At 40.9% G+C, this 20,845-nt stretch overlaps 1 protein-coding gene across 3 annotated transcripts in view; it reads right to left on the reverse strand.

Moving 5' to 3' along the window:
• LOC124182753 (forkhead box protein P1-like) overlaps positions 1 to 20,845 on the reverse strand; it is a 212,794-nt gene that overhangs the window by 169,750 nt on the left and 22,199 nt on the right. For 2 of the 3 annotated variants that reach the window (XM_046570399.1, XM_046570400.1), the window contains exon 1: positions 10,607 to 12,647. The exons of the other annotated variant lie outside the window; for it this stretch is intronic. The gene's annotated coding sequence lies outside the window, so the exon portion shown is untranslated. Of the gene's footprint in view, positions 1 to 10,606; positions 12,648 to 20,845 lie in introns of those variants that run through there. 3 annotated transcript variants of the gene reach the window in all.

The following is a 20,845-nucleotide window of genomic DNA, read 5'->3' on the forward strand; positions in this document are numbered from 1 at the left end:
ACATATATATATATATATATATAACAAAGTCGGTATATCTCGTCGCTAATTTGGAGCATTTAATGAAAACAATTGTAGTTTATAATCCGCGTAAGTCGTCGCCGTAAAGTTTTACCCCTCTCTTTTTGCCACTTAGGGGGATGGGAGGGCTGCAAGTAAACCCGCGGCAGGTATAAATGTAAAAGTCGAAGAGGAAGAGAAGCGACGACGCCAAAGGAGGGAAGAAAAGGAGGAAAAGCGACGACTACGGCGTGAAATTCGGGACACCGGAAGTTGCGGGATACGGAGGCGAGGAAATTCGGTAACCGAGACAAACTATCAGCCTCTCGGCGAGCCTTTAATTGCACACCAGAAATCGCGTAATGATGTCTAGGATTTTCCGCGCTGTTGGTGCACAGCCAATTGCTTGGACTGATTTGATGCTAGAAACAGATGAAATTGACGAGCGGAAAAGGGGAAATGAGAGAGGTAAAAGGAAAGTAGATCAATTGCGAAAATGGTTGCGCTAGAACGTGAGAAATAATTGAGAGAATTACGAAAATCGCAGAGTCTCGGTTGAGTATGAATTTTTGTGAAATTTGTTCCGGTGTAAAAAAAAGCACTGCGCGTGGGTACCAAAGCAAAAGATGAGAAAAACAAAACAACAAAAAAAACTTGTCAAATTCATCACACACGGTGGAAAATATTCGACATTTGTTTCGATTCAAACAGATGTCGTTGATTTCGATAAAAAAAAAAAGCTTGGATTTATTTTAATCAAAAAAACATTACTTCCGGCATATTTGGCGAATTCAAAGAATTTCTTTCTGTGCAGACACAATTTTTTATACAACAAGAGAACGTCGCGCGTTTTTTCACGAAGTAAGAAATCGAGGTTAGGATCGCGTAACGTCAGATTTGTTTGCGCATGCACATAATCACTCGGCCATCATTGGTCGGTTTTCTCTGACGTCACTTTTCTGCCACAACTGGAGACACCAAGCGATTTCATTGGTCTATTCCGTTAGACCCGACCAATGAAATCACGTACTGCCGAGTTGTATTAGAAAATTGGCGTAAAAGGAAAACGGCCGTATAGAAACGGATACTTTGTGTACGAAAAAAAGAGTAAAACACGCTCGCGTCATATAACAATTCTTACATATATATATATATAATGTATACGTAAGAAATAAAAATATGCAGTAGAGATAACTTTTCAAGATTAGTTTATCAATTGTAAAGATCGTTCGTAGGTTCCTTGAATAAATTCTTCAAGATTCGCAACGCAGAGTTTATTACGAGGCACCGTGAAGAGATCAAGGGTAAGAGGTAGGTAGTGTTTATTCCCGCAATTCCTCGAGAGGAGCCTGGAGGAGAATTACATCAGCGTTAGGATCCCCTAAATCCCCGAAACGTCTCGACGGAGCGACGAGATAATTTCTGAACAAGTGTTCCACTATTCTCTCTCTCTCTCTGTTTCTCCCTGGCGTTTCCCTCGCCTCCCCCAGCACTTGTTACCCTTAAGCATCCCCTGTAACTCCTTTTTATTTTTAATTCCAAAGTCCTTATACCCCAGTTCTCGAGTTCCTCAGCTAAAAGGAGGCAGACGATTGCTGCCTTGGTTCGTTCGTAGGAGCAACAAACATTCCTTTATAATTCTAAGGTCTGCGGGTTCCTCCTCTTCCTTCCCCAACCACCCCCACCCCCTTCACTCTCTCTCTCTATCTCGCTCTTTGGATCTCTCTTTGTCCGCAGCTGTCGAGTTCTGCACTAATTACATCGCCGCCTGCGCGTTTTTAAAAAAAAAAAACAATTTTTTATTCATAATACATCGCGATTAAAATTTTAATGAACAATGATCCAAGGCGCTAATATCGTGCGGTTTTATCGTATGCCAATTATTACGCGGACGATAATCGGACAAAAAGAAAAGAAAAATGAAGGGGCAAAAACATAGAAACCGTTTCTTCAAAACATGTCACGTAATTTGCGAAAATAGTTGATTCCAAGAATATATGTATGTATATATATATATATATATTGACCGTATTTCATTTGTTTTTGTTATACTCACTCTGTTTTGGATCAAAATATATGTATATGGGTACGTCCAATACTTTTCGACCGCAGCCTGCGGGCTTGAGTCAGCGATTCGGCTGCTGATTTTTTTCAAGAAGGTAGGTTATAAAAAAAGACGATTCTCCAAATTTGAGCTTAATATAAGAAAATTTGGTGGCTATAGAAATTTTTGAAGTTTTTAATAATTCAATTTTTTAGTTATTTTCACGATTTTTTCATAGGAGCTCTGTGGGACTTAAAGACTCGGATAAAACGGCGTTCCCCTTCTCTGACCTTGTATTTTGAGGAAAAAAATAGTTTTTTTTACAACAAAGCAAAATCCAGTTTAATTAGGACCCTCTTCACGAACTACCATTTTAGCAAAATTTCGCATAACTTTGAAACGCTGCCAAGTCAAGAATTTTCCAAGTAGACGGCCAATCGACGGCTCAAATTTTTCGTCTAGGTATACTTTATCACCACCTACGCAAATTATTATTAATTACCACGTTCCTTTTTATACACGGCCTCGCAAAACCAAATGATTTCTGAAAAATCGCTGTTTTCGGATAGCTGTAACATTTTTCTATCATCTCAGAATCGCTTGAAATTTTCAGGGATCATACTTTATTCTATCCCCAAACAACGCTGAAAATTTCCAGCTAAGCGTCGAAGTTGTTAACGAGCTGTGAATTTTCAAAATGTTCAAGTTTCCCACGTAATATTTCGCATTTCATGACATTATATACATATATATATATATATATTGTATACGTTGGTGACAAAACACACAGGTGTAAGTGCAAAACGTTTAACATTGCGATCGTTTTCGAATAATAATAATAATTGTTTCATCACAGTCATACAAGAGCAGCGACAGTAAGCAACAGCTGATCTATCAGGCCTGTGATGCCGATGTTTAAGTTATAATCGAGTATTAGCGTCAGCTGGCGGTAGTTTGAATGCTTACGTATACGTCACGTATTTACAACTTGACATTTGATTAATTCAGTGACGAAGAAACTTGAATATATCATCGGATCATTTACGATGAAGATTTTTATCCGATCGAGGAAAGTGGTGAAATTTTTATCACCACAAAACGAGTATAATGAAAACAATCAGAGTATTCGAGGATGAAAAAATTCTCACGTCAGAAACTGTAAAACGAGTGAAATTATTTTCTTCGTTTTTTAAATACGGTCAAGACGCGCTTACATCAAACATGAAGCAAGTCTTTACGTAATTAGCGATCATTGATAATGTGCGAGTTTTTTTTTTTTTTTTTTTTGCTTGTATTTATTATACAAATCTTATGCAAAACGAGTTTGAGTTTCTACGTTTATCATCCTTAAATGATGCAGATGATAGTTGACAGTGTTGTATAAAATATTATGCCAAAACGATCATCGTTTGCGTATATTCAATGACCGTTAAGAATAAATGATAATGATAACAATAACAACAACAATAATAACAACAATAATAATAATATGTGCGTTAAAATTCGTTCGTCCGTAAGATACATCGTGGTGTTAAATTAATTAACGATCGTCTAATTGTTTTAACCTTCGGCCTACGGAAAGAGGAACAAATAAAAATAATTAATTCCTACTGCAGTCTACGAGAGTCTGAGGCGTAGTAAGAAAAAAAAAAAAAAAAAAAAAGAAGAAGAAAAAATAAAAAAAACGAATTCGCGCAGAGGTAAACAAAATACGTAAATGATAATCTACGAATGCGGAATACTAATTTCGCACATGACAGCGAGCGAACAACAACCGTTTCGAATGTTTGCGCTACTGGGTACCACCACCGCCACCATCACGTTCAAGGTCAACCCAGGGTTGACGAACTGACCTAGGCCAATTCCCAACTGCTCCGGTGCGTTTGCGTTCATCAATGTGTACAGAGGCAAATAGTAGATACGTGTTAAGACTGTTCGGACTACATGGTGTTCCGCATCGCGATACAGATACCAGAGTTCAAGGGTCGATGGCACACGCCTGAAACGTCGATACCTACTCTCGTCTTTGCAGTTTTACTCTCGTAGTTATAAATACTTGCGCGTATCGCAATTACGCGATGACCGGATCAATGACGATGAATTGCTGCGAGTTGGGACGCAATTTTCATACATCTGTCATGTGATTATGTATAGAATGTTGGAAAAACTTAACTACACGTAATGTCCTGGCGGGTTCACTTTGTGTTTGTGTTATTTGTGCTAGGCTGATGTTGGAAGAAATGACGATTTTTTGAAATTTTACAATGATTTTCTGAGGAACTAAGATTTTGAGATGCGAGTGTTTTTTTGCTTTATTACGGTTTACTGAATCAACGGTTTTTTCTCAGCAAGAATCGTTGCGATAACGTTACCAACTTCAATACGATTTATCTGTTACATTTTGTCGTATAAACATTTAATATGCAAGTTTTACTTTATTATTTTCACTTAGCAATAGATTTCAAAAAATGCTTAAATCAAGACAAAAAATTTTAGTCAACCTGTGAGGAGATTCTTATTCCAACTGTGTACTTTGAGATTTTTTTCGCATTTTTAAATCCACCAATTTTCCTGTGCCAATGACGTAATTTATTCCAAACTTCTTGAACAATGTCTTTTAATCAATTTTTCCGGACCCCTTGAGATTTGAAAAAGAAATTCCTTGGCACAGATATTTAACGGAAAAAAACCCGCAACGTTACAAAGAAAAAATATGAACAAATACTCACCGATTCGAATGAACATCGGAAAACAAGTTCTCTCGATAAAAATACATTTTTCTCCAGAAACCTTTACACTTCGATCTTTTTTTCTGTGTGAGATTTACGTGGGATCTGACTGTTAATGTGAATAATTGAATACGATCTGAAGGGTTATCTAAATCATCGAGCAGATAGTGCAAATAACGCTACCAACTATGTCGAACAGCCTCGTATTCGATAGTAAGTATCCAAGTCGTGACGTTACAAATAATTCAGAATCACGTGCAGGATTCAATCAATACCTACATTTCTTGTGATCCTTCTTTGTTTAAATTTGTTTCATTCGCAGAATTAGTGCAGCCTTTTTCAGCCACAATGATTGACCGAGATTTTATTTACCTTGCAGAGAGAGAGAGAGAGAGAGAGAGATTCGAAGGTGGTGGTTCATTGCCTTCATTGGTTAGATAAAGCGGCTTTCATGGTACTAGTCAAGTCCGTTTGCATGTCTGCCTGCAGCCCGGTTTCATACCAGGTGGTGCAAAAGCTGCTAAGTCCAGTTTAAATAACTTTATCGTTACGACAGACCGACTAGACCAACCACCCAACCAGCCAACTGACGCGGAAACGAATTTTCGTTTAAACACTCTGCCCAGTTATCGGGCATTGGGGGTGAATATGGACACACCGATAATCTTCTTAATCCCGTTCCAAAGCTGATGCACACATACGAACTGAAAACAAATATTTTCGATTTGAAAATTAGTACATTCCTTTTTCGTTTCTTCGATTTTCTTTTCTTTTTTGTTTGTTTTGTTTCTACACTTTTCAAGTGTCTTCCTACCATGACGTCCATTCCGAGTTTTCGTTGGTTGGGTCGTTTTCATCGATGGATTTAATACATCTGACCGGGTTCTTCTTCTTCTTCTTCTTCTTCTTTTTCTTCTGTTTCCTTACTCTTTCTCATTATGAAGTAAAAATCGGGGCGCTATTTTTCATGAATATTTTATACACAGGCATTATTTATGCATAATACATGTCGATAATGTGAAACCGTTCACAAGCCGACCGACTGTAGAAAGTCATGCGTTAAAGCGTCGACAAATCGATCGATCGATCCGACGATTGTGATTGGATAAAAATAACAACGCGCAGCCTGCATAGCGTCAATTCATTTGTAGTAAATGGATAGCGGAATCATATAGCTCACGTAACGAGCTACAGTTGTTCCTGCAATTCCCATTCTTTCTGCTCAACAATAAACGACGTGGGTAATTTTTTATAACATAACGTAATTAGGTCAATAAATCTCAACGGATGCATTACAAACCCTCAAGTAGTGTGAAATTTGACTTCACCATAGAAATATATAAATAAAAAGAACTCATGGGTACAAATATCCCTATAGAGGACCGTTTATATCTACAACCTCTTTTTATTTATTAACTCTTGAGGAAGGAAGAAAAAGGGCAGAGGGGAGGGAAAGATTCAAAAAACAATAAACAAATACGGCAAGAAAGAAGAAACAATCAAGAAAATCTGTATAAATTTGTGTACTCGACGTTGGAAATAATGGGGTATTTAATGGTTCGAGAGATTTGCAAAGGGGTGGGAATCCCTTTCCCTTCTTCTTCTTCTTCTTGGTTCGGGGCGGATAGGAGATGAAGGCATAAGTAGGTAAGAAAGTTATTTCCTAACCGGACATACCCTCGTAACCCTTTCTCAAGATTACCTGTTTCTGTCTACTGCTACTGGCTGCTGTTTCTGCCAGAGGACTGAAGGCAGGCTCGTAACTCATCGAGACGATGTTATAAAGACGCGTCTGGCACTCACTTCACATTCGCGCTCTATGCACGAGACCCACAGAACCCGCATCATTCCGTTGTTTGTGTCTCGCATATTAACCGATCCAAATTCAAATTCAACACCCCGACACCTTGGCCCCTAATTTAAACACATTTTACGACTGCCTCCCTCTCCACCTCCTCCAACGGCGATAAGAAAGCAGAAAATTTACTCATTTAATCAAACCAATTTGTCTTGCGAGATATCCATTATGAACTGCTTTATATTCGTTCAAGTTGATTCACGGATAAAAAATATCGCAACAGTTTCTGTTGGTGGTAATTGATTTCTATTCTCTGTTTTTTTGGTAGACCAGACTGGTAAAAGAGTTCAACATGATCATTTTCCTGGGCTCAGGTCATCGTTGCACTTTGGTTTGAATCTGTTTCAATAGATGTTGAAACATCTTTTATCGAAGGTCTCAAATCAAGTTCGTAACTCGACTTGTTAGTCCATCTGCTTCATGCGTCAAGCAAGCGACATTAAAGAGCCTTTCATCCCTACCGAATCAGTAACTTTGGTCTTTGAACCAATCCCCAACACAAGAGTGACCCGTTGCAATTGTCTTAGCAATAAGTATAGTTAGTATGTCCTAGCATTGAGCTCTTGAATGTCCTACGCTTGGTGGTCGAGAAGCCAAGCTAAAGCGTAGAAACGGTCTGGAAAGAAGAAAACGGGCGGGGAAGATTCGCACCGTGCATAACAATTAGCCATGGAAAATCATGAAAACGTTTGCGGACCTCTTTTGACTCGAGGTTCTTCCTCCACCTCCACCTCCGTCTCCATCCACCCGCGACTCCCCGAGATAACGAAGAGTTACACGTCCTCCCTTAACCCCTTCGCCAAAGTACACGTGCTAAAGATTCAGCATTAGGTATATATATATATATATATATATATATATATATACATTTGGTTGGTACAACTGCTTGCGCTTTTCAGGAGGCTAAAGCCCCGAAGTATAGCTGGTTCAAAACAAGACCTCGATAATCTTTTCCGGGTAATCGATACGCGGAAAAAATTCAGCGATTAATTACCGATGACCATGATTGTGAATCGTGATGCACAATTTCTTCTTGGAAGAAGAAGAGACCAGAAGACAAACGCGTGCAGGAAAATGGCAACAAGTATTGATATGTTGATTCGATGTTGATGCGAATACTTACGTCGAAAGACAATACTCGATTAGCAGAAAAATCATGCACGTTGGGGGGACCAAGGATCGTACAACTAATCGGAGTGACAAGAGGCGGAAATAAGCGGATCTGGGAGTCGCGGAGGGAGCTAATGTCATCCCAAGAAGGAACCATCAGGAGCCAGAAGGATCAGGGGTACACGCACGTTCGCGCATATCAGGATCGGAGTATAATATATGGGATTCCATCGGGGACGTGAGCACCTTGGACTCCATGATTTACACCTCCTTGTGAGCAAAATGGAACGCCTTAAGCAAGCCAATGTGGACGATGAAAAGTGGCTGAAATATGTTATCGAGCATCCATCGGCGAAATTGAATATTGCTTCGGTGACTGGAATCCAAAGTGCTCGCATGTCGCTTTCCTCACAGTCTATGACCAATGGATTAAAGATCTCGTTAATGGGGGAACATTGATTGGCTGCAACCCATGTATTAACGGGTAAAACGATGTGGGTTCAGGGATTTTTCAATTGACCGAAATGAGTGAAGACCTTGTCCGGATCCTTGTCCAGGATTACACGGATAGTTGCGCGTGTATTATGTATATAGCAAACCGACTAACAGCTACTTATACATTATACTATACGATATAAGTTGAGGAGGTCGTCGTGAGTCGGACGTGACCTGAGCAAATTCTACGACATAGTTTCTAAACAGGAAATCCTCATTTCAGGCTGTTTTTAGAGTACATAATTGCGCGTTATTAACCGTTCAATTTGGCATCACGTGTATAATATATTATACCCGAGTCGATATAGGTAAAGTACAACCGTACATAAGCTATATACTTCAATTTGAGAACAGTTCTTTCCGGCAATCAAACATGCAGACATTCGGTATTATAACCTGCAAGCATCATCTACCTTGATCAAAAACACGGTTTTCATTGTATCGCTGTAAAGCTGCAGTGGCATCTTTTTTTTATTATACTCTGTAAAAATACCGTACTAAAAATTCAAACCAGTTGTTGACGGCATTTATCTCCGATCAATTGCGAATGCAAACGATCAATGCGAAATATCCAAAGCAAACTTTCCAGTGGCCCCTCAGTAAGTAAAGTGAGGTACTTTAAAAATTAATTCTCGACCAAAATGGCCATTCTGTTTGTTTATATCCCTCCTCCCACTTCTCTTAGTCTCTGTTTTCATTCAATGGTTATAACACGTACATATAATATACATCATTACTCTCAACTTGTTATTGCAATAAGTTTTTCTTTTTTGCCTGTAATCAACACTTGTAAACGAAATGTTATTATGATTTTTGTGGACTAACCGAAGCGGGATTACGATGACGAAGAAAATCATCGGTATCTCCATCAGGAGTATAAAGATGAATTATGCGAATGAGAAGAGAGGCGATGATACTGGTAAACAAGATTAGTTTGAGCCAGACAGGAAAAGAAAAGATTGGTGAGTGATTACGCGGGTACCTACATCGCTTGCAGAGCTGTCCGTGCAGGAGAAAGAAAGATGAACAGAAAGAAATCGCGTGAAGGAATAACGTGTAGCGTACACGTCGCCGCGACGAGAATTATGCGGCGTTTTAACGAGAGTGGCGTTCGCGTTGAATGGCCGCCTTGTATAATATTTTTGTCAAAGAATGTACAACGACGACGACGCTCTTAAACCGGAGAGAAGTAAACATGTTAAGCCGGTTCTAAAACGAAGAAAACTGAATTAAACTGCATTCTGGCATTGTTTCCAAACATCATTACATACCCGACGCTCCAGGACCAGCTATACAGCTTAGAATCCTGCCTGTGATGCCGCAGCTGCATATCTCACACACCGTAGAGGATCAGTGATCTACGCTTAACCAGTATACGGTATTTTCACTCCACCGGAAAAGATTCATTCTTCTATTTTCAAGCCTGCTATCAATAAATCTTTTGAAATAAGAGGTTAAGTGCCGCGCGCGGGAAATTTGAATGTTCAAATGCTTCTTTCGCTCAATTGACGCAGGTTCGATACAATCTCCTAATTTGGTTTTCAACAAACCACACAGCTTCGAAATATTTGATTCTTCAGTGAAGTTACTTGATGTAATTATTGCAGAGATAAACACGGGTGTAAATTCTACTTCCACTTATTCGCGACTATGTATATATGTACATGACGCTGCTTCGGTTACTCATGACGAAAGTAAACTGCGCTTAATCTCTCACCGTAAACAAAGCAAATGACGGATGCTTCTGCCGGAACATAACTGCACGCAGTGCACATTGGAGAACAATTCACAATTCTCGATGCGTAATTACGCGTGTGATGTAAGCGATCGTTGATGCAATTTGCTAGTTTGCTACTGTGTGGAACCAGGCGTGACATATGCCGTCATATACAGAGCCTTCCTTCACCACTCTCAATTCAATGAAGTAAGAGTCGTAATCGTAGTTTTCGGCGAATAAAATAGTTTGATAGATATTTGTAGTACAGTCTGACCTCGTTATTTGCTAGACAAACAAATTCCTCGAAGTAAATTACGGTGTACGGTATGGTTGTAGGTAACCGGCAAACGTAATGCAGCAGGAGAGATTCGTCAAATGAAATTGTTAAATCAAAGTATTTGCCGGAGGTATATTTAGAACGTTGAGCGTGCAGCATCGTGCAAGGTCACAAACTTAAACACCTCATCCGCTTATAGGAGAGAGATTTATATTATCCTAGACTACAGAGCACGGAGGGTTCGAATATACAAATAATATTTCGACTCCACTGTCCGGAACACCGGAATAAATTTTAAAATTTCGTGAATTATTCCGAGTGGTAAAACATTGTTTCGCAATTCTGAGAATATTTAGTCAGTTTGATTTCGACTTACCAATGGTAGCAGCTCGAGACGGTGGCGGGGCTGACCAGAGTCGAGAAGCAGGGCGGGAGATTCAAATATAAAAGTTGAACACGTGGGACGGGGGCCAGGTGTATTGAGAGAAAAGTTCAAACGGGAGTATCACAGGAAGCACAAGTGTTCAACAATTGTTCGATGCACTACGTTGTAATCCGAAGTCAAAGTAGCGAGGTGGCGTCGCAGAGTCGTGCAGGCGACGGTGATGAATGTGCAGCGAGGAAAATAATAACAATTTTGAGTAAACATATGACAAACGCCGGTCGAACGGTTGTGTAGGTCACTGTGCTGCGTACGACGCGCGATGCACGCCTGCAGCTTCGTTTGCAACCATCGACGAATTATTATCACTGAATTGACACGCGACGGGGTGGCGGGCCGGCGGCGAACCCGGATCAACGTCTTTGCCCATTTTAAGGAAGGGAGAGGCGTTAAGGTAGACTCGCGGGACTCGGCGGCGGATCGAGCGAAACCAACGAACGCTATCAGCGCCGTGGCGCTGGACAAACGCAGGCACACACTGCAGGCTATAACAAGTTCGTATTCGGTGGAACACACAAACTCGGGCTGGCGCGCGCCGCGTAGTCACAGAAGTTTGAGACGGTTGTGTACAGCAGCCTGCCTCTAGTGCAGGAGAATCCGCGCAGGCGGTGCGGTCGGACCGTACGAACTCGGTCGTATTCGTCGGCGTTGGCTGGGAGTTTAATAACAAGGCATTGTTAATAAGACGTCGACAATAGTTTCTTTTAATAATACCCAACTAAGGTTGTATACTGTTTCTTCTTTTAAATAACCACGCATTATAAAACCCAGCGTGGTGGTGGCGGCAGCTAACAGCAAACCGAGTTCCAATACAATCTTTAAATGCACAACTCATTATTTGCATATCAGTTGTTTGTTCGATTCTGTTTATGGCGTCGCATCATTGTTATTATTTTTTTTCCTTCCCTACCCTCCTCCTCCTCCTCCTCCTTCTCCTCCTCCTCCACCACCTCCTCCTCTGCCCCCCAACCCGACACTCCGTATTTCTTTTCAAATAAACGAACGTTTCTTTGTTTCTTTCGTTTCTTCTTTCCACCTCATGTACCATTCGCTCCTTCGACTGTGTTACGTATTTCAAGTAAAACGCCTAAAAACATCTCGCGTTTCTTACAATTAGAACCACGTTTTATTTCCTCAAAATATCCCAAGTATCGCAAATAAAACCTTACAAGTTTGAGAATCAAAAAATTACACCACGGTATCGACGGGTAATAATTTCAAATTGTAAGACGTACCAGTAACGCGTACTCAAAATTTGTCGAAAAAAAAAAAAAATAACCGATTTCACAAAAACTCAACAACACAATAAGTGAACCCACTCTTGGCATATAATTAATCACCCAACACTAACTCCACAATATCTCCGGCTGCCAAAGCATAAGAATAATTCCTACTCTCACTGATAATAACCGAACGAATACACACCGAAACTTCACAATCGATCTTGATCTGCGCGCGATATTCCCGCGTCAGTATCGATCACTATCGATCGATATGTGATCTGCGGCGCAGGTATAGGAATCACCGCGTCAGCATGAGCATCAGTAGTAACAGCAATACGGTTCAAGCGGTATTGCAGTCGAGTCTATCTGCTTTTCGGTAGAGTCGAGCATCCGTCCGTCTGTGATAAGGCTTGGGGATTGGACGAAGCGGCGGATTAGACGCGTGTGAGTTGCGAAGAAGGGGGGAAGGGGGGAGCTGCGGGGGAGGGATGACGACCAGGGGACGGGAGGGAGCAAAGAACGCGGTTGTTACGGAGATCTCGCGCGCGTGAACGAAAATCCCGGTTATTAAGCCTGATCGGGAACCGCGTTGTTTTATACACAGCGTGTGTAACGATCATCGGATAGCCGAGCCGGCTAGGTTTATACGCCGCTTTCCGCGAGAGACTCACTACTCACTCGGTAAGGCAGCCCGAGCCGCCTAGCCTGGCTGTTGGCTCGGCTGGTGCGGCGCAGAGCTCCGCGGCCCCCACGTTGTTTGTCTCGCGAGTGGCCTGTTTACATGTTGACTCTCTGTTTACGCATTTTGCCCTCCTCCCCGCCCGCCTCCTCCCCCCCTCCCCCTCTCCTCGCCCCTCGCGAACCGCATCGCGGGTTCCACTCTACTCGCCGCTCGCCAACCGTCACCCGGTTGTTTTCCTCTCTTCGTTCAAGCCGTAGTTCGTGCTCTCTTCAACTCCCTTGTCACCGGGCAACGCTATAGTTGTTCGATTGTACATACATACATATATTGAGGGGGGCGGGGGGAGGGATCGTCACGTCCTCCCTCCCCCCCCTTCCCACCCACACCGGTGTTCGATTTATATCTATATATGTATAGATATATGTCTCTCTTTATATAAGTATAGATATATGTCTCTCTCTATCTATCCATTTCTCTCGCGCGCGCGAACACCGGTGCAGTGCCGTAATCGTAACCGTGAGCCACGCGATATTCGATTGTTGTTCTTCGCGCCGGAATGCCTGAAGTTCGCGCTCGCCCGCCGCCTCGTTCACGCGATTTGATAATCCGGCGATACCGTCGACATCCTTCAGGATTTAAAAAAAATATTCTGTCCCGATGCGTTCCGGGCTCATGGTCCACCCTGTCGATGATATATTTACCGTCTGGTGGAAGCGAGGAAATAGCCATAAACCATAAAACATGACGCGAATGTTGTGTTAAACGAACCTCGAAACGCAACACACACACACACACACGCACACCATTGTACTCACGAAATGAACGACGAGGCGTTAAATTTTACTTTGTTTTCTTACGTATGTTTCTTTTATCGGTTCGTTGTTGTTGTGTTTCTTTTTTCCTGTTGTTTCTTCCGACAAATGTACGAGCGATTATCTTTATTTGCTTTTACAACCCCTCACCCCTCCCCCATCCTCCCACTTTTACTCCTCCTCCTCCTTCTCCTCCTCCGCAACTCCTCGCAGAGCGAGTCGCTTACGTCAGATAAGACAATTACGATCACAATGCTAGACTCGAACCTGTCTCGCGAATGTGCCAACGTCGTCCGGCTTCTGATGCGTCGACGTTTGATTCGGTCATGGGCTCTCTCGCTGGTCGGGTGACGTCAACCAAGAACTTCAGAGAGAGAGAAATCATCTTTCGCATGTAATGAAGATAACGGCGAGCAATGCGCGGTCTGTGTCCCGTGACGTCACAACTTTCGAATCCCTATTTTTCGACGGCTGTATCCTGCACGCGAAGCATTTAACAGCTCGTTATTTTTTCCGATTTTTTTTTTCTGCTGTCCCTTCCGCCTTTTTTTTCACTCTTTCGCATCGCGAATTCAACACGGTATTAGATTACCTTGAATATACCAAGAGAGAGAGAGAGAGAAGAGGGTATATCACGATATGTATACAATACAGCTGAAAATCGAACTAAATTCTTTTAATCTTTGGTTATTTTTTCTCTGGAATCGTTGAGTCCCTGTGTACATACATACCCATGCGTATACTTTGCAGAGTGTACACATATGTGTATGTATTCGATTTTGTCGTGCGGGTGTTTCTTCTCGGTTATTTACAACCTGCGATATAATAATAATTGTTGTTATTCTCCGCTCCGGTGATTGACTCGGCTCTGGTCGTTATAGGAATTATAAATAAAAGTAGCTATATTATTGACAGTACAACTGTGTGCGGCAATTACGTAACCAACATATTCGCCTCGGTGTGTATCGCACGTTCATTACAATTTCCTTAACGTACGCGTGTGTAAGGTAATTCGGCTCAGGTCAGGTTAATAATTTCATATCGTATTCAATGAAAGACTAATACGAAGAACGAAAAAAAGAAATACGAAAAAATACGCACCTTTAAGAATAATTTACTTTTCATCAGTTGCATGACAAACAAATAATATGAGTATCGACTGAGGAAATATGTCCCGCGCAGTTGGCGCGTAATTTGAATACATCAATGCTATTCGACGCGTTCTTGTCACTTGCATCGTCGCGTTTTAGGTACAAGGTACGAAAGTCTCGAACATTGCATTCGACAAGTTTAGCTGCGCCCGTGGAAAAGGATTTTCGTTACACCGTTGAATAGCACAAAAACGTCAGATGACTAACAGCATGGCTGTTCAAACACGCTGTCCTATGTGCCGAACGAACCTACACGCGTAGTTGTGCACACACAAATCTATCCCTCTTGCCTTCTGCGCCCTCTTCTCTCTTCCGAGCGTTGGAACAAAGTTCGCCCGTCTCTCTTGCAACGCATCTCATCTCATCGGTCCGTCTCTCTCTCTCTCTCTCTCTCTCTCTCTCTCTCTCTCTCTCTCTCTCTCTCTCTCTCTCTCTCTCTTTCTCTCCCTCTCTCCCTCTCTCCCTCGTCCTCAGCGAGCGCTACATACACACAAGATCATTTGTTTATTTATCTTAACGTTAATAAACCCAAGTGAGCCCCACGCTGTGCAAAGATATGTCGCAACATAGCAGTCTGTTTCGTGTCACGACACCCGCTTGCTGCGGTGAACAGGTATTGGCTATGCGCGTAGCGTCTGCTACTCGGTCAGGTACTTTTGTCTACTTTACTCCCTCATTATCTAACTCTTCGTTTTGTATTTTTATTCCCCCCTCCCCTCCTCGTGTGTTTATATGTTCTTTTTGTTTCACGTACGCTGCTCGTGTCTACATACTAGGCACCTACAAGACCGATAGAGAGAGGTGAAACTCAGCAATCAATTGCGCATGCGCAAAACGATTGAACTCTATTGGCTGGCAGACTCATACCGCGGCAATTGTTTCGTCTTGAATGTAGGATAGCCAACTTAATCGAAATTAGACACGCGACGTCAAAATCTCCCGCAGCAAGTGGCGAATTGAAATTGTATTGTTACGATGACTCGTAGAAGTCATTAATTTAGCAGTAAAGGTTCGCCAACCATTCCCGAGTAACCGCAATAACAGCTATTCGACGCCTGGTTAACCTATAAAAAATTTACCGAACTTACATAACCTACGTAAGTCGAGTCTTACAGCTGAAATTTGAGGTGGCCAGCCTGCATGAAAATCGAATAAAGTTCGCGCATGCTCAGTCAGACGCTAGATCCGATGCCAACTTCGACCGTCTCCTGGTGGAAAAAGTGTTAAATTTTGAAGAAAAAAATTCGCGCAACTCGTAGCAATGTACCAACTTGTGTTCAGCTTGTTACAGATCATCGAGACGTGAATTCGCATCGTGTGTAAACAGATTCCGAGTGAGCCGTTCAACACTTCTCCACGAGTCGAAGAAGCTCCGGTTTGATTCGTCGACTGCAGTTTCGTCGACTCTTAACTGGCCGCTAACGCTCTTAACATCCCTCCAGGAAACCTCCCCTGGGGTAAAACTCCGTTTAGCCATGGTCAGCTCCCTCGTGCGTCGTCGCCGCTTTCCCCCCCCCTCCTGCCTCCGATTAGGCCCCAGGGTTCCCAAAGGAGGGATACTTAAAGAGGGGATGACTTATCTCCGGTTAAAATTACCCTTGATTGCAGTTTTTGTTGTTGCTTTTCTCCGGTAGGTTTGTTATTTCGTCCGTGTTTTCAAAGTACTTGCTTCTTTTAACTTTGCACATTGAATGCAATCGCAAAAAAAAAAAAAAAAAAAGAAAAACAAAACTCGCTACCGTCCAATTACCTCGTGTAATTTCAACTGCGATGGAATCAGTTGCTTTTTGATAATCCAAAGAGAGAAAAAAAGGAAAAAAAAAAAAAAAACAACTCGCATCGAATTCTCATCCCAAGCTGCGCGAACAGGCACTAGAAGACTTCACTTTTCACTAATTGCAGGAGGCGCGGTTTTCAGCTTGGAGAATTTTCATGCATCGTCAGGTTGTGCGGAAGGCCGTGATGGGGGTTAATTCTAACACGATTACCTCGCAATATTAGATATTGCGACGCTAAGCAGATACCTCGTACAATACCTGCAAGCTGTTGGATCCTACCACATTTAATATCGGTATAAAATGCACGTCGATACTTAATTATTGCGGGGAATAATAACCGTCTGGAAAACTGAATTGTCTACCGCGAGTCAACTTGGGCAAGCTCAATCTGTACGTAAAATAAGTTGATGAAAATGAGTTTCGGTTTTGTACCTGAACCCGACAAAAAAAAAAAAAAAAAAGAAATCAGGCTGAGAAACTGAACTTGCACGAATATTGCTTGAAAGCTGCCAACGTTCTTTTTACTTATAGGCTACGTTTATCAATAGCACGCTATACGCATACCAATTGTTTAGTCGTATATTGTATTATCAATATATTCCTGATATCTCGAATAACAATAATAATAACAATTGAAAAATAAGTTTCACGCGGGTATTTTTCCTCACTGCGTATGAGCTTTCGCCCTCGTTGCATATTGTACATAATATGTTGTATATTTACGCGTATACCTAATGCAACACAATTACAAATATCCAGTTGTAATATTATATTTGGTTTACAACACCTACCAGATGCGTGCTTCGAAACGCACACACCGGCGTTCTTCTCAGTGGGTGAAAATTATAATTAACGTGGTAAAAAGTAGGGGCGAGAACAAGAAAAAAAAAAAAAGAAAGAAAATAAAAACAAATTGTTATCCTCGTTGTCGTAACTCCTGCATAACGAGGAAAACAACGCTCGCGGCGTTTGAACGTTGAAAATAAAATATCACGTCGCAACACGTTTTAGTTCAATGAAAAAAGCACTATTATTGCACTTGTATGCTCGAGCAGCTTATCAGGACCGAATCTTTGGCCAAGATCGCGGTTGCGGTTCTCCGCGACTAACCGTATATAATGATGCGTTAGATGGTTGATGGAAATGACGATGACGCGTGGACAATGTTCCTTATACAACGCACAATTTATATCAAATATACAACGTGAAATTAAAAATAAACCAGAGAAACAACAGACTTGAAATAAACAACCGCGATACGATACGGTACGATATGATATCACAACGTATTATACCAATGGTCACCATGAAAGATAACAAACAAGTGTAGTCATGGATGTGCAGCTGTTCAGTCACTCTCTCTCTCTCTCTCTTTCTCTCTCTCTTCACACATTTATACACACATCTACGGTATGTATGCGTATCTGCAGTTTCGCGATGCGGCGAAAAATCTGGATTTATATTTTAGCGTTACGTGTTGATACTTTCTAACTTGCACGGTCTCGGTCTCTATTGAAACAATACGAAAGTATGATATTTGTCCCCTATTTACTCCATTCGCAAAAAGAAAAACTACAACCTTTTCATGATTCGAACGATTACACTAATCAATAAACAGTTTTTACCTCTAATTATAAAATCATATTTATTTTGATCCGATGGGGTCTAGTTTTTGTGTTACAGCTACTACCGGTACAATTGAATGTTCGTTGTTTTGACTTACCTTTTTTTATTCCAGGGTATTTTGTCATTTATTCTAACTAATTAACCGGTACTTAAAGTAAATAACAAAACACCCTGAATCAAATAAGGTAAATCAAAACGACAAACATTAAATTTTACTGGTATAATATTGGCTGTAACACAAAAACTAGACCTGATCGAATCCAACTAATTGTAAATGTGGTTTTAAAATGAGGGTAAATAGGTCTTTAAAAATTATAGTGATCACCTTCTTTGTTACAAAATTTTATTCACCAGTGTACCGTGACACTATACATAACCTAATTTTCACACATGAAAGCTTTACTTTTGAAAAAACTGAGAAAATCCCATTACAGTAAAACTATTCGTATCTCAAGTGTTCTAATGTCAATCCCATTATGCTAAAGCCTTGTTCCCAACATAATCAGTTAAAAGTTTTCATGTGGCAAACAAAAAGTGAATTTTCGTCGACCGGTGTTATCGAAAAGACAACATTTTCTTGCTTATGAGTTCAGGATCTAGTATTCCCAGTGTTATTATCGTCACATCCTACACTCTGTCGTATACCCAGCGATACTTGATTGTGTACATGAACCCAAGTGCACCATGGATGGTGTTGAGATAGAATGTTTGCCCGTTAAAACCGATTAAAGACCGTCGACCCTGCAGGAAAGTTGGTGAAATTCTACAGTAGCATGGGTCTTTGTACGTATATACATATATGTATATATATGCATCCATAAGTTACGTATATCGTATACTGATATTACAGTCCAACTGCAGGTACATAGTAGTAGTCGTCAATTATTCGATTATAACATCTAACCAAGTCGCCGTAGCAATTGCAGTTATCGTTATAATAAACAAATTAATTTCACCACTCCAAGACTCTAATCTGCGATCCGCGATCCGTGGTCCCTGTGTACCTAGACAAACTTCCCTCCGTCTCTACTTCTCTATCCCAAACATTCCGAAACGTTACAGACACATATTACACCTTCCGTGTATAGTTCTTTTTTCGCCAATCGATGGAACGATTTTATCATCATCAATGAACATCCGTCAAATTTATAGATCATGAAATATTTCAAAAAGCAGACCCGTTAAACAATTTTTTAGATCAATAATTGTTTTCCTATCTGGTTGACTTTGAACGTTTGCTTTTGTCGGCGGATATGTTGCGTTTTGAAAAGGAATGGAAGAGAAAAAAAAAAAAAAACAACACCGATAGAGAAAAGGCGAAACACTTTAATCTTATCGGAAAACTTCGCCTCGGTTGGGTTGGATTTGGGCATAACGGAATCGGCCGGTGACTCGCGAGTGACTCTTGGCAGATAAGGTAATCCGGAAGTGAAAATTGGCGAAACTCGGGTGTCGCGATCCCTTAGCCGGCGAGCCGCCCATTCCTTGGTTCTCCCCCCTTAAACGCCCGGTTTGAATTTTCCCTCTCGGACTTTGGGAATGGAACGGAGAGCCGTTTGCCGCTGCACGCGCTCCGGATCCGTGCAATTTAATATACAAACTTAGCCCGGGCGCCGTTTACACGTTTGGAAAACAATAAACAACGACTGCCCTTGTTATACCCGATTAACCACGATTCAATGTTCGCTTGCTGAAAGTAGGTGGTGGGTATATTTCGTTCGCGAAGCAAACACCGTTGCGCAATTTATATTAAACGGAATCTCGGTGTTGGTAGCACTGCACGCACGCGCACACACACGCACACACTTTATAACCACAATCGAGTGTGTTCAATACGTCGTTGAAAGTATTTTCAAGCTTCTGCTTCGAGTTTATAATTATTATATTATTATATGATTGTTTTTCCCTTTTCTTTTCTTTTCCCGAACCCGCAAGTTTTATACCTCGAGTGTTTTATATTTATTTAGTTTTATTTTTGGGGTGTGTATTTTGTTTTGTTTTGCTTCTTTTCTTTTTTCGTACAAGTACCAGAGGAAGGTGTTTTTTTTTTTTTTTTTTTTTTTAATCTCCCCCTCTACTCGACATTATTAACAATAAGACCCTAATCGCGTATATTTGATAGGGCTTGTTTTTTTTTCCTCCAAGTTGCTTCAACAGCTTTTAAACATCGATTTTAAACGTTGTTCATTGCAGGGGTTTGTGTATTTATAATACAGAATACGTGGAGATACATAAATAGGTTTCACCTTAAAATTCTTATACGGTCCCGGCTGTTTTTATGTGGACGTGTTGAAAATGTTCTGATTATTTTTTACGAACGTTCAAAAATGCCAGATATACGAATGTCGAGATTGTTCGAATTCCTCGAAGAATGGAGTTGTTTTCCTTTCAAAAAAGAATCACGAACATGTCCGGCATATAAGATTTATACGTTACTCGGAAATTTTACCTCATAAAAGCAAATGTTGTTCCTCTTTTGCAAAGCGTTTTGACATGTTTACTTTGAATTCTCGTAAAATCGTTGGATGCAACGAATCCTCCAATTTTAGCACTCAAAATAAATGCTTCGCTCAATTTTTAAAATTTTGCACTCGCATGGTTATTTGTATACAGACATTTTGAACATGTTCGAATTATTTTCTACAAACATTTAAAAATCTAGACACACAAGTGTTGCGATCGTTCAGATACCTCGACGAAAAGAGTTATTTCCGCTTCAAAAGAGAATCACGAACATGTCCGACATGTATTCAAGGGTACAATATTTGGACATGTTCATCGATATATTTGTAAGATTTATACGTTACTCGGAAATTTCATCTTATAAAAGCAAACAATGTTTCTTTTTTTCAACATTTCAACATGTTCACTTTGAATTTCCATTAAATTGCCGGATGTAAC

Source organism: Neodiprion fabricii, chromosome 5 (assembly GCF_021155785.1).
Source record: "Neodiprion fabricii isolate iyNeoFabr1 chromosome 5, iyNeoFabr1.1, whole genome shotgun sequence".
Classification (NCBI taxonomy): Eukaryota; Metazoa; Arthropoda; class Insecta; order Hymenoptera; family Diprionidae; genus Neodiprion; species Neodiprion fabricii.